This window comes from Malurus melanocephalus, unplaced genomic scaffold, assembly GCF_030028575.1.
Source record: "Malurus melanocephalus ecotype Western Australia unplaced genomic scaffold, MMel_1.1 scaffold_125, whole genome shotgun sequence".
Classification (NCBI taxonomy): domain Eukaryota; kingdom Metazoa; phylum Chordata; class Aves; order Passeriformes; family Maluridae; genus Malurus; species Malurus melanocephalus.
The window spans coordinates 1,721,246-1,736,052 of NW_026623357.1; the positions used below are offsets into that span (position 1 = coordinate 1,721,246).

General features: G+C 42.2%; 1 long non-coding RNA gene across 8 annotated transcripts in view; it reads right to left on the bottom strand.

Annotated features, from left to right (window-relative positions):
• LOC130576046 (uncharacterized) overlaps positions 1 to 14,807 on the bottom strand; it is a 116,736-nt gene that overhangs the window by 33,651 nt on the left and 68,278 nt on the right. The gene's annotated exons all lie outside the window — the stretch shown is intronic.

The following is a 14,807-nucleotide window of genomic DNA, read 5'->3' on the forward strand; positions in this document are numbered from 1 at the left end:
GATCCAGCTTAGCTTAAGTACATTTTAGTAAGTTTATTGTTTGAGTTTCTTTTTCTTTTCTTCTTTTCTTTTTTTTTTTTGTTGCCTTTTTATCTAGCTCATCTTGAGATTGATATTTTCTTGATTCAGTTCAGCTGCAACTGGAACAGCTACTCTGACCACACTCCAATAAACCTGTTGCAAAATTGCATCTGTCAGTCTCTTCAGTCAAAGAGCAGGAGTATTCTAAACATAATATATTTTATATTAATCCTCTAAATAGTCTCTTGTCTGCTATCTCAGTGTTTCCTGAGTACTACTGGAGATTTAAATACCTCACGGTGGACTGATCAGTTTTGTGTGCAGCAGTTCTTATTCTCCAGCACCTTAAGATAATCAACACTGAAGGAACCATCACCAAAAAAARAGCAAAMCCMAAACYTCCAGTTCCTCCCTTTTCCAAAGAATTCATGTTTTCCCTTAGGTGCAAGAATCCAGTAAGKCACTGGGGAAGCTGATCAGAGACTGTTGATGAGTTTACACTCTTTGTATTATCGCTCTGCTTCATTTGCAGTTCTTGGCATATGGGATTTAGGAGAGTTGTGCAGCCAGAGCCTCGCCTGGCTGTGCCAGGAGGCAGCAAAGGTAGTTTGGGGAGACACAAATATTTGCTTCGCTGACCTCTGTGTTTGGCTCCTAAGTAGGYTTGATTTGTATTCTGGGCYGTGTTTGTGCTCTCAGGGAACACASAGAGCTCAGGCCAATTGTATGAGATGGGAGTACAGAGAGGAGCCCAGCTCAGCTCTGCCATTTAGAGAGCCAAGAGGTTTGAAAATGGAGCCAAGAGCATTGCCTGGCTTGGCTGTACGAACCAAAACACAAACCTCGCCACTGGAATTGATTATAGACACATGAAAAGAAAATATATAAAATGATACATAAGGTTCTTGTAACCCCCAAGAGCTGGTGCCAGAATGCTCTCCTTGGCTTGGTGCTGCCCTGGCTCGACACAAGTGAGTGCAGAGCTCAGCCGAGGCCGTGCTCAAGTTTTCATCAGATTAACTCTTCAGCCCGGCTCAAAGCAGCTCTTCTCTCCTGCTCCCAGATCTGAGGATTCCCTGCAGCCCCCAGGGAAAGGAGGAGCTGAGTGTGTGAGTGCAGGATTTACAGCCCTTCAGCTGCTGCAAAAGGTGCTGGGGCTGCCCACAGGAGGAAAGGAAATTGAATTAAAGGAGATTACAAATCTATACAACAGAAGGCTGGTTATGCTAAATGTAAAATACTCCATGAGCCAGCCCCACATAAAGTGTATTCTTCCTCTGCTGCAGATCCCAGTWATCCCTCAACACAAACTGGGGGCTTTGGCTGGCATTTCTTAGCTTAATTACAGCTCATAATTTAATTAGGAAGCTTAACCCATACAGACMACTCCATTGATTCAAACAACAAAACCCAGCAGGCACTAAAATGTTACATTTCTTGGAAGAGGGAGAGTTATTAATAGCATTCTTTCAAATGCAAAGATTTGTGTCTTTCTGCAGAGTCTCACTATTCTCCAGAAAGACACTTTTTTCTCAGTTTGAAGTATTTGATACGATAGCTTGATATGATTAACGTGACACTTTCAGGAAGGGCTCAAAAGCAGACATTATAATTTTACTGCAATACCAGTGAGACTCAACATTTCCCTGGAAATGGGCAGAACTAAGAGGATGATAAACATTTTCCAGTAACCCTTGTGYGAGGTGGTGGGACCTTTCTGAAATGACCACTGAAGGGTTTGTCTGAAAAATTAATCAAGTCTTTACCCAAAAACCTTGAAAATTGAGTTTCCACAGCTGATTTGCTTTTGGACAAATACYTTTCCCTTCTGAAACCCAAGGAGTTAAAGCAAATGAAATGTTCCTGGAAAAGGGCAATGAGATGATCTTTAAGGTCCTCTCCAAGCAAACCATGCTGTGATTCTAGAAATACTGGAGTCCAATATTCAGGAATATAATTTCTTCTAAAGAATGAGTAATTTACTATTAACACAGTTAATCSTACAGCAATTTCCCTTTAGATTTCAGAAACTCCTGTGTTCTGCTAACAGAAAGCAGGAGTTCAATAGTGCACTCAAACTCTCCCAAATTAACTTGAGGGTTAGTCTTTTTTAATTCAAAGGCATTTCATTTGAAAGTGTTTTTGCTTTATAATAAACAGATAATAAACAGATTCTTGGTTTCCTACAATAAAAAGAGAAAAAGACTGTAAACTTCAAACTTTTAAAAAGGCACATGGGACTATTCTCTAATTTTACTCTTTGGCTGTGGAATCTATACTCATTAAAAGTGAAAAGTTGAGCTCTGATTACTATTTGTGCTTTAAAAACTTGCATTTCTAYCCCAAATGAAAGGCAAAATGGGCTGATGTGCTTTCACATTTTGGTTTTAGACTTTTTTTTCCTTTCTTGTTGCAATATGGCACCAAAATGCAAAATCTGGATTTCCWAGAGGGCAAAGAAATACACAACTAATGTAATGCTGTTTCAAAGAACCTTTTTAAAAGGAAATATGTGTAATTAAACATGTACAWTATTGAAAACATTTTACAGAGTATGAATTTTAGCCACTAAATGATAGAAAGGGTCWTGAAATGGCCCAACTCTTTCCTTGCTATGAATCATCCCAATGTGCTGATGAKCCAAATATGTAATTCTTCCCTGTTTTGCTGCATCTTTCTACAGGAGCATAGTAGATAAATACTAAAAATAATATAATTGAGTTGCAGACATAAATGGAGAKTGGATTCCTGACAGCTAGCATGAGATAGACAATAATCTAACCTGAAGGGAGAGGGCAAGGAACAAGAAAATGTTTCCATCTCCTCATTTTACTATTGGAAATGGAAATATGACATCGCACAAAGGTCATATTTTGGAAGATGCTGAGCTTCTGTACATGCTGTTGTTGTGCTATAGTAACAAGCCTGCTGAAAGCCTGAAAAATAGGATTTTATTTGAGGCTAGGGAAGGGGTGGCAGAGGCAGGCCCCACATTTTGGGCTGATGCTGCTGTGGGTGTGCAGCATCTCCCTGCACAGCCCGGCCCCAGATGCAGCTGCAGGCTGGGCACACCCTGCTCCCCACGGGCTGTGCCAAATCCCAAATGTGAGAGCTGAGCTGTCTGCTCTCAGCAGAGCATGTGCAAATCAACAGCACATGCACGAGTTTTCCCCACGTCCCCACGGCTTTCGTTGGTTTTAGCCAGAGAGTTCATAACATCCCACACTCTAAAGGGTGTTTGGGAACTCTGTTTTCTCCTACAGCTTAGGAAAAAAATCCTTTTAATTATTATTTCATTAAAACTGTTATTTCAAAACTTGTTTTCATTCCTAAAGCAGAGCTATAATGATCCAGCCAATACTCTCAATGCAAACACACTTAACACAAAATGGTTTTTAGAACAAACCATTAATTTCAAGTCTTCCTGGTAATATATGTTGCTGTTAAAGCAAATATTTTTCCATAGGTTTTGAGCCTGTGTTATCAGGGTTGCAATAAATTYTGCTATTCCCACATAAAGTCATTAAAAATAGAAAGGAATTATGTGTCAACTAAATTATTTCCATTGGATCAAATAAATTAATCTCATCCTTATTTTCCAGCCTTAATTCTAAACATTTCTTGAAGGAACTGAAAAATATGTAAATAGGAACAATCGCTTGAAATAAAAATATGCAGGGCACGTTCTGAAAATATTGACATGAAATGATTGACATTATCAGRGGATCTCTTTGCCTCAAGAGCTCTCAATGAAATTAAATTGTTTCTGACAAGTTCCTGAAGAAATTTTTAGTTCAAATGAAACCATATTTTCAAAGAAAAACATTTTTGAGACAAATTGTGTTTCCCCCCTTCAGTGCAGAGTCCCTCTCAACTCAGGAACAGAGGGGAGCTCTTTGCCCTGATAGGACTTTCAGTCTGATTTTGCCTATTTTCAGTGCCCTGTGTCAGATCCCAGCAACCTGGGGATTTTACTTGCTTTTTTTTTGTTTGTTTATTCTCACTATGAGTAATTTGTGCTGTAGATTGATGCTGCTGCTGTTTGTAAACAGTGAGTTATGAGCTATTCCTAAAAGCTAGGATGGGTTTTACCAGAAGGGCGCTCAGCCTTTCCTTCAGTTTTTCTTTCTCCCGTTCCCCGCGTGTTTAGCTACATTCAATTCCACGTATTCTCGTAAATGTGAATAAATAAAAGCAGAATAAATRTGGGAACCACAACACTTTCAGCTGCCCCACCTCATTCTCACCCCCAGAGGTTTCTAAACTGCTCCTCACAGCCAACTTCTGCAGATATGCACGAGCAGCAAACCACGGCTGCCTCCAAGGCATGTCCTGTCTCCGCACTCATTTGCAGCATTTTTCTTGGGACAAGTCCCGTGGGATGGATTCAGAGGCTGTTATTTATTTTTGCAACATGGCTGTACTGAAATGGGGAAAATTCAAAATAGGGCACGAGCAATAGAAACAGAAATGAAAAGACAAATGAGTTTCACCCACAAACTCAAGCATGCAAACATTTTTTGTGTTAGGGTATCCCTCAGCCTGAGGGTCAGGAGTTTGGGGAGCTCTTGTGGGTCCTGTACATCAAGTTATCCATGTGAATAAAACATTTGGCTGGATGTAGCTGTATTTCAACTCACAGATTTTTAAGCTCTACTTTAAATATTCCCCCTCTTCTCCAAGACAGAAAGTTGGTAGAAATGATGGGAGAGGCCTTGTAATACTTCCAGAAGATCAGCTGTGCTGCGTGTTGAGGCTCTCTGGTGCTGTTTCAGCATTTCTGCTTCTGGGCTAGAAAACTGGAAGTGAAAAGGCATCTCRCTGGAAGAACCCAGAATCAAGAAGTGTGGAGCCAGGTTGCAAAACAAGGAAAACAATCAGAGGGAAGTAGGTGACCGAAAAAGAAGGAAGAAGAGGTTTCTTAATAATGCTTGTATTTGTCTAGCTGGGCAGAATAGTTGCTAATTAACAAATGCAATGAAATGAAATCTGTATTTTGACCCTKTTTCTTATGGCAGTGTCTGGAAACATCTCCTGCTGGAGTCATTGCTCACTTCTCCTCTCCCCAAAGGTATCCATACTGTGAAATTCAGCTGGTACATTTTTGGCATGTAAAGGAGAGAGCTGAAGAAATGCAACATTATTTCATAAGAGTTTCTCAATAACAAGGTTTTTGATCTTCCTAACATTATCCAGAAATAAAGCAGATATTTTCTGCTCAGCTGAACCCAGCTGGCTGCATGAAAAACATTTCAAAATCTGCCACAAATCTTGGGGATTTTTTCCTGATGTCTGTTAATTTAGTTAAAACAAATCAATTAAATGTCCTAATTACARCTGAAATATATAATTACACTGTGCACTCAGTTCAGTGCATGCTAATGAAGCAATCACCACCTTCTTATTAGTCACTCTGGAAAACTAAACCCAAGTGGGAACTGAGAAATGTTTTTCTGTATCTCCAAACAAGGCACTCRGTCCACTCTTTGCTTGTTTCTAAACTTGAGACTTGAGCAAAACAGGCAGAAAAAGATACAGAATYWTTATATTCTTTTCTTTAAYTTATAGCAAAAATTCAAGAGGAATKATCAKCCCCTAATGTGGATCAATTCAGAAATTAGAGATTCTTTTTAACGTATATGTTAATATCTTGTTTAAAAGTTTTAGTTTACTTTTACTTTAGTTTACTTTTTTAGTTTACTTTTCTATAATGTCTAAGTCAGGATAAACTTCTGAACAGGTAGGGATTRATTTTTAAATATTGGGAAAATAATCTGCTGCTGAATATTGACATTTGTCAAAGGTGAGAATGCTCAAACTGCTGATCCCTGACCCTGTCAATGCTGTTTCCTATCAAGAAAAAGCAGCTCTGAACTCTTTAGACCTTGAATACTTCCCCTGTTTTGCTTCATCCCAARTCTAATTCAGATGAGAAGTATTTCAGTGAATGTGCTTTGCCTGCCTAAGCAGAAATATTAGAGCAGCTACTTAAATGGTAATTGATAAGCGCATAAAATTACTACCATTCAAACTGCAAATCAGGGAGCAAAATTCAATGAAGGTTTAAACATTTCATTGCATTAATGATATAAATGAATAAATGTACAGAGAACAGCATCCAGCCACTTGGCATCTATCCACTGTATTTACTTAAAGGTGATAATGCATTTAAAAAGCATTTGAAGCAGAAATGTATTAAGCACTACTAAACTTGCAGAGATTTATTAGCACAAGCTTTTAGACTGTCTCTGCCCTGAAGCACAYTCATTTTTATTTCTGAAAATTAAAAAAAAATAGAGCAATACATCATTTTAAGAAAAATCAGTGAGGTTGGTATGGGAGTTATCTTAAAATCCAGTATTTTTTTGTGACAAGTGCAGGTCTGTGGCCTTTAGCTCGTATGGGACTGACGGATAAGGCTGCCCCAGAAATGCTGATAATATCCACAGGATGTTCATTTACACATTAGTGAAAGAATGGAAGTTTGGAAAACGCTCAGGATCTCCAGAGATTAATGATCTGGCAYTTCCAGCACCCTAAAGTGCTCTGATTTTTCAGGCAGCACTGAAATCCTGTCCTGTCCAGACAAAAATCAGGCACTGCCAATTCTTTGGAGAACTTTAGSTGATGAACATTATTAATCTCACAAYRGATATGAGCAAAGGGAGCAGGAAAACACTTGCAGGCATTTACAATAGTGTTCTATGAGCACTTTAAGGATAGAATGGATGCAAAAGGAAATATCCTAAATACTAAATATGGATCTCAGGATAAACCTACTGGGTACATGCCTGCACCTCTATCTTCACTGAACAGAGATCCACAGATCTTGGAAAGTAAGTGGGAGGAARGGCTTGGGACTTCTTTTTGAGCTGCAATAAAACAATGTGATTGAGGTGGTTGCTCAAACAAATATGGGAACTGCTTGTGTTGTGTGTTACAGCAGCTTGGGATGGACTCCCATTTCATCCTTTGGACAACTGTACAGCTAATACTGTTTGAGGCTGAAGAATCAAATCAGAATAAACTCACCCACTGCGATCCATTCCCAGGTGTCCAGACTCCTAAATGTACCCATACCTGAAACACAAAGGGCAGCACCTTCATTTCCATGTGGAGGACATGGAGGGCATATGAAGGGTGGCTTATTTGTCACCTGGCAATAGCACAAGGCACAGCATTCATGTCCCAAGAATCGTGTCAGGGCTCTCTCTGAAGTCCACAACATCTAATGAGTGYTTTTAGTGAGGAACAACATAAATTAGTGAAGATTGAAGCATGAACCTTCCCACTTCCCACCAAGGTCAGAGGTACTGAGGCTCTGTATCCTGAAGGCAGCACAACTCCTGCAAACTGCCATGGTAAAATCCCTCTGTTTCATGCCTGCTCCAGTCAGGAACAYGGAGTGCATGTGTGAACACAGCCTGTCTGATCTGCTCCACAGACACACATCCTGCCCTTGGTTTTGGGGTCTACACTGACAGGGCAAGCACCCTCCTCCTGGCTGGGGCATGTTCTGAATGGCTGAGCTGCAATGAGCAGATGACAGAGATTTGTCTCCATTTTAATGCATTTCTGGCCAAAACCCTCAGTAGAATTTAACTCAGCAAGATCTTTAAATACAGCTGAGAGCAGAATTTGGCTCAGGGAGCGTTTCCCCATTTTATTCCCTCCAGCTTTTCATTACCACCTTCTAAATCTGTAACGAAACCAGGAGTGTTTTTACGGTGCTCCGTATGAGAGTGTTGCTAATAAGTAGCTCCATTAAAAATAGTAAACATAAATCATTTATCCATTTTATGCATTTCTAAGTCCACTTGAGAATATTTTTGGCTGAGCCAAGGCACAAGTAAGGGTGTTAATTATTATCTTASTAGAGCAATCAGTTAATAAGGCAGTTAGGAGAGATGTTTGTTAGGAGGTTCTGGGGTGCCCGGAGGCTACTGAAGTCATTGTCTGGGAGAGAACACGACCGCTGGAGCTCGCAGGAGTCTGGTGGCACCGACCCAAAGCCCTCGAGGCCTCTGTCTGCAAATGAGCTGAGAGGAGAGAGCAGACACCAGGTCTGAGCAGGGAGCTGTAAACAAGAGGTAGGAACTCGCAGCGCAGGCTCTCACTGAGCAGGGCAGGGTCTGGGGCCCCTGYGAGGAGGCTGGGAGGGCTCAGTCGATGGGGGGGAGATGGAGAGGGAATTGGGTTCWGTTTSCTTCTTCCCCCAAACAGCAGCAGCYTTTTCTGGGCTCTGCTGTCTCCTCAGGTCGAGGAACAGGACTGTTCACCACCTACAAAGCTCTCAGCACCTCAGAGTAGCTCCACTCCCTCGCTCACTCATTCATCCCTCGTGAGGACCCAAATGCTTCCAGTGTCCTTCAGGAGAGCTGAGCTCCTTTATTCACCAGAACCAAATGGACATCCAGACCAGGGTGGTACTGACCAGACCCAATGACTGTTTGCCATGACCACATGGCCTTGGCTCCCACTGTACTTCCACCACTCATGTAAGTGGTGCTTCAATCTAGAGGCTGAAGACAGAGAAAGTTTTCAGATTAAGTGCTAAAGTTTCAAGGAGAGCAACACACTGGGGCATCCTGCTCTTCTCCAGGCTGATTTCTGCCTGTTCACAGCTCAGTAACTTTTGTTCTCCACTCACCACTGCAGCAGTGGGTGCCAGGAGCCAAACATCTCCATTAGCGCCTTGCAGGAGAGAGGTTATCCCAGTCTCCCAAAACTGAAGGGAAACCACAGYTGTCAGCCCTCAGCCTAGGGTGTGTCAAGGAACCTGTCCACAAGGGAAGTGTTTCTGCTTGTGAATTATATGCTACAACATCCCCGTGACTCTATTAGGGATGCACTCKGAGATGCTCCAGGGGAAGCCTGTTCCAGGAGTTAAATTCTTCCTGTAGGATGGAATAAATATTAGAGGAATTGCTGGAGAATGGAGGAAAAGCCACTTTCTGATATATTTCAAAGCTAAATAACCTAACTGCTTCTGCCCGAGGGATGATCTTAAACAACTTCAAAACACTTAAATTGATTTGCCTCACAGAAATCGTTTTAAAATGCTGTTCCTTTTACTTGKCCTCCCTAATCCAGTTAGCCCTCAAAATATGGCTGTAGGGGAGAGATCCCATTTCCCTTGCACATGGAAGACCCTCTTTACTTGAGCAAAAACAACAAGTCCAAGAACATATCCCAGATCTATCCTACAGTTTGGGATAGTACCTAACAGAGGCCTGTTCCTTGTCAGTGAGGGAAATACTGTCATTGCTGTTTTGCAGATGGGAARTTGAGAAAGGACGGGTTGAATAACTAATCCAAGGACACAGGAAAATCCAGAATCAGGCTGAAAAGTGAACCAGGATCTCCTGACTTCATCCAGTGGGATTGTTGTTGGGCAGATTGTTTTTTCTCTCCGGAGAGTGAGTAAAGCTTCAAGAAATCTTGCATTTACAGCCCAGAGCTGACAATGGGAGCTCCCACTCCAATGGGAGAATGTAGATGGAAAATAAATATTGGATAGATTTAATTCATTATTTAATAATCTACCGCAGGTTTTGCTGGAATGGCTGGTTCACGGGTACAACATTGTCCCTGACACTACTCCAGCATCTCTCTGCCAGAGAAACCCCTCCCTCCCACAGACAGRGAGACATTTCAGAGCTATTATTCTGTAGAGTTCAATTGACACTTCAGAAGATGGCTTTGCTTTTAAAGAGATTAAGTTGATTCCCTCCCATAAATTCAGTAGCTACCCCAACTATGCCTCATTGAGAAAACTTAGTCTGACAAGAGCCATGAATTATAACCAGGATAAAATGTTTCATTAAAATACWGATAAGGGAACTTAGGAAGTGAGGGGTTTGCACGGGTAAAACCGATTTTGCTGCAAAAGCAAATCCGCAGCCATTTTTCAGGTCASTAAGTTGAAGTCTGGGTGTTATAAATCCATCATCGATGTTTTCTTACAGCTATAGTAGCTGACACATCTGAATCCCTGGGAGCTAAAAGCATGCCAGGAGAAATGAGCGCCATCAAAACACATCAGGAGGAGACGGATAGCGATGGCTGTAATGTACCTGACTGCTGACGGGACAATATTGGCTTCCCTTCCCCAAGAGTGCCCCCGCGTAAAAACGAGTTCATCATCAGCAACTGCCTGTCTGTGAAGGAATTGATTTAAGGGTATCAATTAAAAATTAGCCCCGGTATCGCTAGARGGATGGGTTCAAGTGTAATTAATGTAAAAAGCTTAATAGCATTTTTTTTTGAGGCTCAATTGAGTTCCCCTGATGGTGGTGCATGTGCAGCACTCCCTGCTTCCAGGGGAGTGTAAATTACTCCCTCCTGCTCTGATCCATTGAAGTTATTGTAAAATCTTGATTATATCCATGTCAGACGGGTTCAGTTCAGAATAGAACTGCCCAGAAAATTATCCCTCCCTCCCACACAAAACATTACCATTTCATTAAAAAAAAACATGTTAATAATTAAACAAACAATTGTGGATAAAAACATCTCCAAGTTTTTGTTTCTCTGGTGAAAAATGCATGTGAAAAAGGAGCTTCTTCCTCACAGTGTTCAAAGGTCGTGTTTATGTCTAGATTCAAGTAAACAACAAATTTGTCAGCAACGTTTTGATCAAGAGCATTACTTGCCCTAGGTGATAATCCAARTTAATTTACAAGCAAAATGGGGTTATAACTTTAATCTGTGAAGGAAGAAAGTCCTAGAGATTATTGCTATGTCATCATTAAGTGTAGGGCACTTCTGCAAAAATCCATGTCAGGAACCAGAGTTTCAAATGTGTCTTGTAAGATGAAATAACCTAAAATGGAGGTACCAGGATTTTGAAAGTGGATTTGCCTCCCACCCCCACAGTTCTGGGTGATTTKGGCCCTTTCTGCTCTGTCCCAAAAYRCTGCCATCCACAGTGTGGGATGCAGGACAGGGAAGTGGAGAGCTTGGGGTCAGCTGTAGGGCACAACAATGATCCACCATGATAACTCCCTGCCCAAGCCAGAGAAGCTCCCAGGAAAAAGCACAGCAAAGCTGTGAGTGAGGAGAATCCCTCTGGAACATGGTGTTCCATGTATCTCTTACCTCTGTCCCAAACAACCCCTTTTCCTCTTTTTTTCCAGAATTTTGTGTCACTGGCATGTAAATGATGAAGTCAGAAGAAACTGTCACTAACTTCTGTAAGAAAGACTCAAATTCAGTATTTCTTTTTTTGCTTGTGTTTCTCTAATCTGGACAGAACTGTAGGCACCTGGTGCTTCAAAATCTAAAATTTGTAATATGATGTTGGAGGCCTTAATATTTTGGAAGCCTCTGTATAATCCATTCTGAGGACATTCTGCCACTCTAAATGCATTTGTATTTTAGGTAGACAATACCACCACAGTTTCAAAAATAAACATCTGAAGGAAACTCTGGGGTTTGAAAAATAAGACATTTGTAGCTTAATGTTAATGATGTTTGAAGAAATCTGGAATGGTATTAATCATTTTGTTACTCACCAATTTCAATACAAATGTACTGAGAAATTAATACACATCTACTGGTCATGTTAACCTGCCTTCACCAAAAAATAATACTTCATGTGACACAATGAAATGTTAAAGAAATGAATCATTACTTTCTAAATCTAAGACCTTTAAAAACTGAAATTATGGGTGATTTTTAAAGCAATTTTTACGTATTTTTGGAATAATTTTGGCTCTGTTTTTTTATGCTGGATTTATTTATGTATTTAGAAATACTCTTTCTATAGCCATTCAAAATTATACTGAGAAGTCAGTGCCTGATTACTTAGCTCTTCATGACCTGGCAGCTTGAGGGTCTGTGCAGTGTCAGAGACTTCCACAATAGGAAATAGAAGGATGAACTTGCAGAGCTTTGGCTCAGTACACTGGAACTAAACTGGTTTTCAGAGGCAGAGGATGAGGTGTGGGGCTCAGTTCCTCACTTCCACAAAGTGGGATCAGGAGCACCACAAGTGATACAAAGGCACCTCTAGGCTTTCAATATCCCCCTTGGTTACTCTATCAGTTTGAAGAGATTTTTAGGAGGAATAGGAATCACCAATCTGCTTCGCAGCCACAGCTCCAATTTCTCGTGTTCCACCCAATGCCATTATTTGGACTGGCTTGAGCAATTCTCTGTTTATTACCGCTTTGGTTTTCCTTTTGTTGCAAGAATGAAGCTGACAGCTAAACACGTGTACCTACATTATGAAATCATGCTTAACAAGGAAGAGCTAATTAAGCTGTTGCACTGTTGGCCCATGCCCTGAACGCTGACAGCAACACCCCACAACTGCACTGCCCTGGGAGGGACAGGGAGGTGACGCAGCACGGTGACACTCGGGGATTTGGGGATGGGAACATGACAGGAGARCCAAGAGCCATTCCAGCCATACATTGAGAGACTCTTCTTGGCATGGCCAGAGCCATCAGCACCTCCTCTCTTCCCAAAATCAGCGTGCACACGATAGGGAGCACAGAAACTTCTCACACAGCTTTTTTAACCAAGCAACCCTGAGAGCACAGCAACAGAAATTCTGTCTGGGTCACAGCTTTCCTTTTGGAATTCTTGGCCTCAAAGTTTAAGGTTGGTACCCCAAAGGTGAAGTCAGTCTCCTCCATACCTTGGCTGGGATGACCAGTCAGCAGCAGTGAGYGGTGCCTTTTGCACATTCCTAGCACCCACCATGTTATTCCAAGAGGATTGCATTATTCCYGATGTAGTAGGAATAAAAAACATTCTGTATTGTAATATGAACACAGTGTAGCCTTTTTGCACAACAAAAGCCTCCAGCCACAACACCAGCAAGAATTAAAACCACACTTCCAAGATGTCCAGTTACAGTATATATTTTATCATTATTCTKCAGACATATGTTTTGTGTGACTTGGTTCATTTATTTCCTTTTTTGTTTTCAAAAGCTAACACATGGCCCTGAACAAAAATTACACTTAATTTTTTATTTGTTCAACTCAGTTAAAATCACAGCACTTGCTTTGTATAGTTTTACATAACAATGTGCTGCTTTGTATGKCTTTTATGTAATTTAATTTCAGTAAACTAGCTTGAAATAATTTAGACAGTCTACAGAGAGTTTGTGTATKCAGTGTTAGGGACTTGCATTTTACACATTTATTCATGTCAGACTTAAAATTCGATTTGAGTGTGGGAGTTAGCAGCTTCCCTGTCCCTACATAGAGATAAAATCCACAACAGGTGACAGGATAAATTCTTCCATCCTATCCAGAACTACAAGAGAGGGCTGCTAAACTCTGGTGCTCATCTGTTCAAATGGAGGACTACTTAAAAAAAAATGAGATGGTTCAGGGAAAGCATTTTACAAGTTTAAAGAACTGGGAATCACCTTGTGGAAGGTTGGGATTGCCTGATAAGAATGGTTGCCTGATGGACAGAGTGGATGGAGGAGATAGCTGACAAATGAGATGATGACAGACCCTCACTGATCTGTCTGGAAAAAAGGACAACAAAATGTCAGCAGGAATAAGACAGAATGTATAAACTGGGGAGAAGCCATGAGCTGTGGGAAACCTGCACAYCTCAAAGCTGCTGACCAAAACACACTGTGGAGCAGTCTGGAAATCAATTCAGGGCTCCTCATGTTTAGTTTTGTCTGTTGTTAACAGTTTTGGGAAGACCTAAATGATGCCTTTGGAAGAGCTGCCCTSCTGCTGAACAAGGCTGGACCACTGGGAAGGAGTGTGGCTGGACAGGGGGAAATGAGGGGATTAACAGAGATTCTGAGGGTGAGATCCTGGATTTGTGGAAGGGGAGCAGTGTGGCTGGTGCTCCTGAAAGCCAGGGAAAATATTGGTGTGACCACAGGGCCAGAGGAGTCTGAGAGGGAGATGACCCTGAGCAGTGGGGCCAAACACAAGGATCAAGTTGGGGTTGAACTAAGGGAGCTTTTCCTGRCTCTGCTGTAACAGGGAATCAGAAATAAGACAGAAGTGACTCACAAAGGATGAAAAAACTCAACACAAGCACCCAAGGTGTCAGGAGGAGAACCTCACAGTGGGTCTGACTGCAGCAGTTCATGCCCACACAGCACTGAGCAGTCGGYGTCAAATCACCTTTGAAAACAGCAGCTGCTTCTTGCTGAAATTGCTTCCCCAGAACTGTTTCTTCTGAGGAAACCCCTGGAAATCAAACGAGCCGTCAGACTTGTAACACTCGAGTCTGCGTTTCTTGTCCTTCGTCTGCTTTCCTTCCTYTTTTTGTGCCTCTTCTGCTTTCGTAGGGACGGCGTGCGGAGCAGCGGAGCTCTGACATCAGAGCTGGAGGCGGCTGCGACAGAGCGCCGGCTGACGAGCAGAGGAGGAGGAAGGAGGGCAGGAGAGAGGAGGAAGGGCAGGAGAAGAGGAGGAAGGAGGGCAGGAGAGGAGGAGGAAGGAGGGCAGGAGAGGAGGAGGAAGGAGGGCAGGAGAAGAGGAGGAAGGGCAGGAGAAGAGGAGGAAGGGCAGCCGAGGAGGAGGGAGGGCAGCAGAGGGGGAGTGAAGGCAGAAGGGAGGAGGAAGGGCAGGAGAGGAGGAGGAAGGAGGGCAAGAAGAGAGGAGGAAGGAGGGCACCCCAAAAAAGGAGGGCAGAAGGGAGGAGGAATGAGGGCTGCAGAGGAGGAAGGAGGAGGACAGAAGAGAGGAGGAAGGAGGGCATTAGAGTAGGAAGGAGGGCAGCAGAGGAGGAGGAAGGAGGGCAGCAGAGGAAGAAGGAGGGCAGTAGAGGAGGAAGGAGGGCAGCAGAGAAGG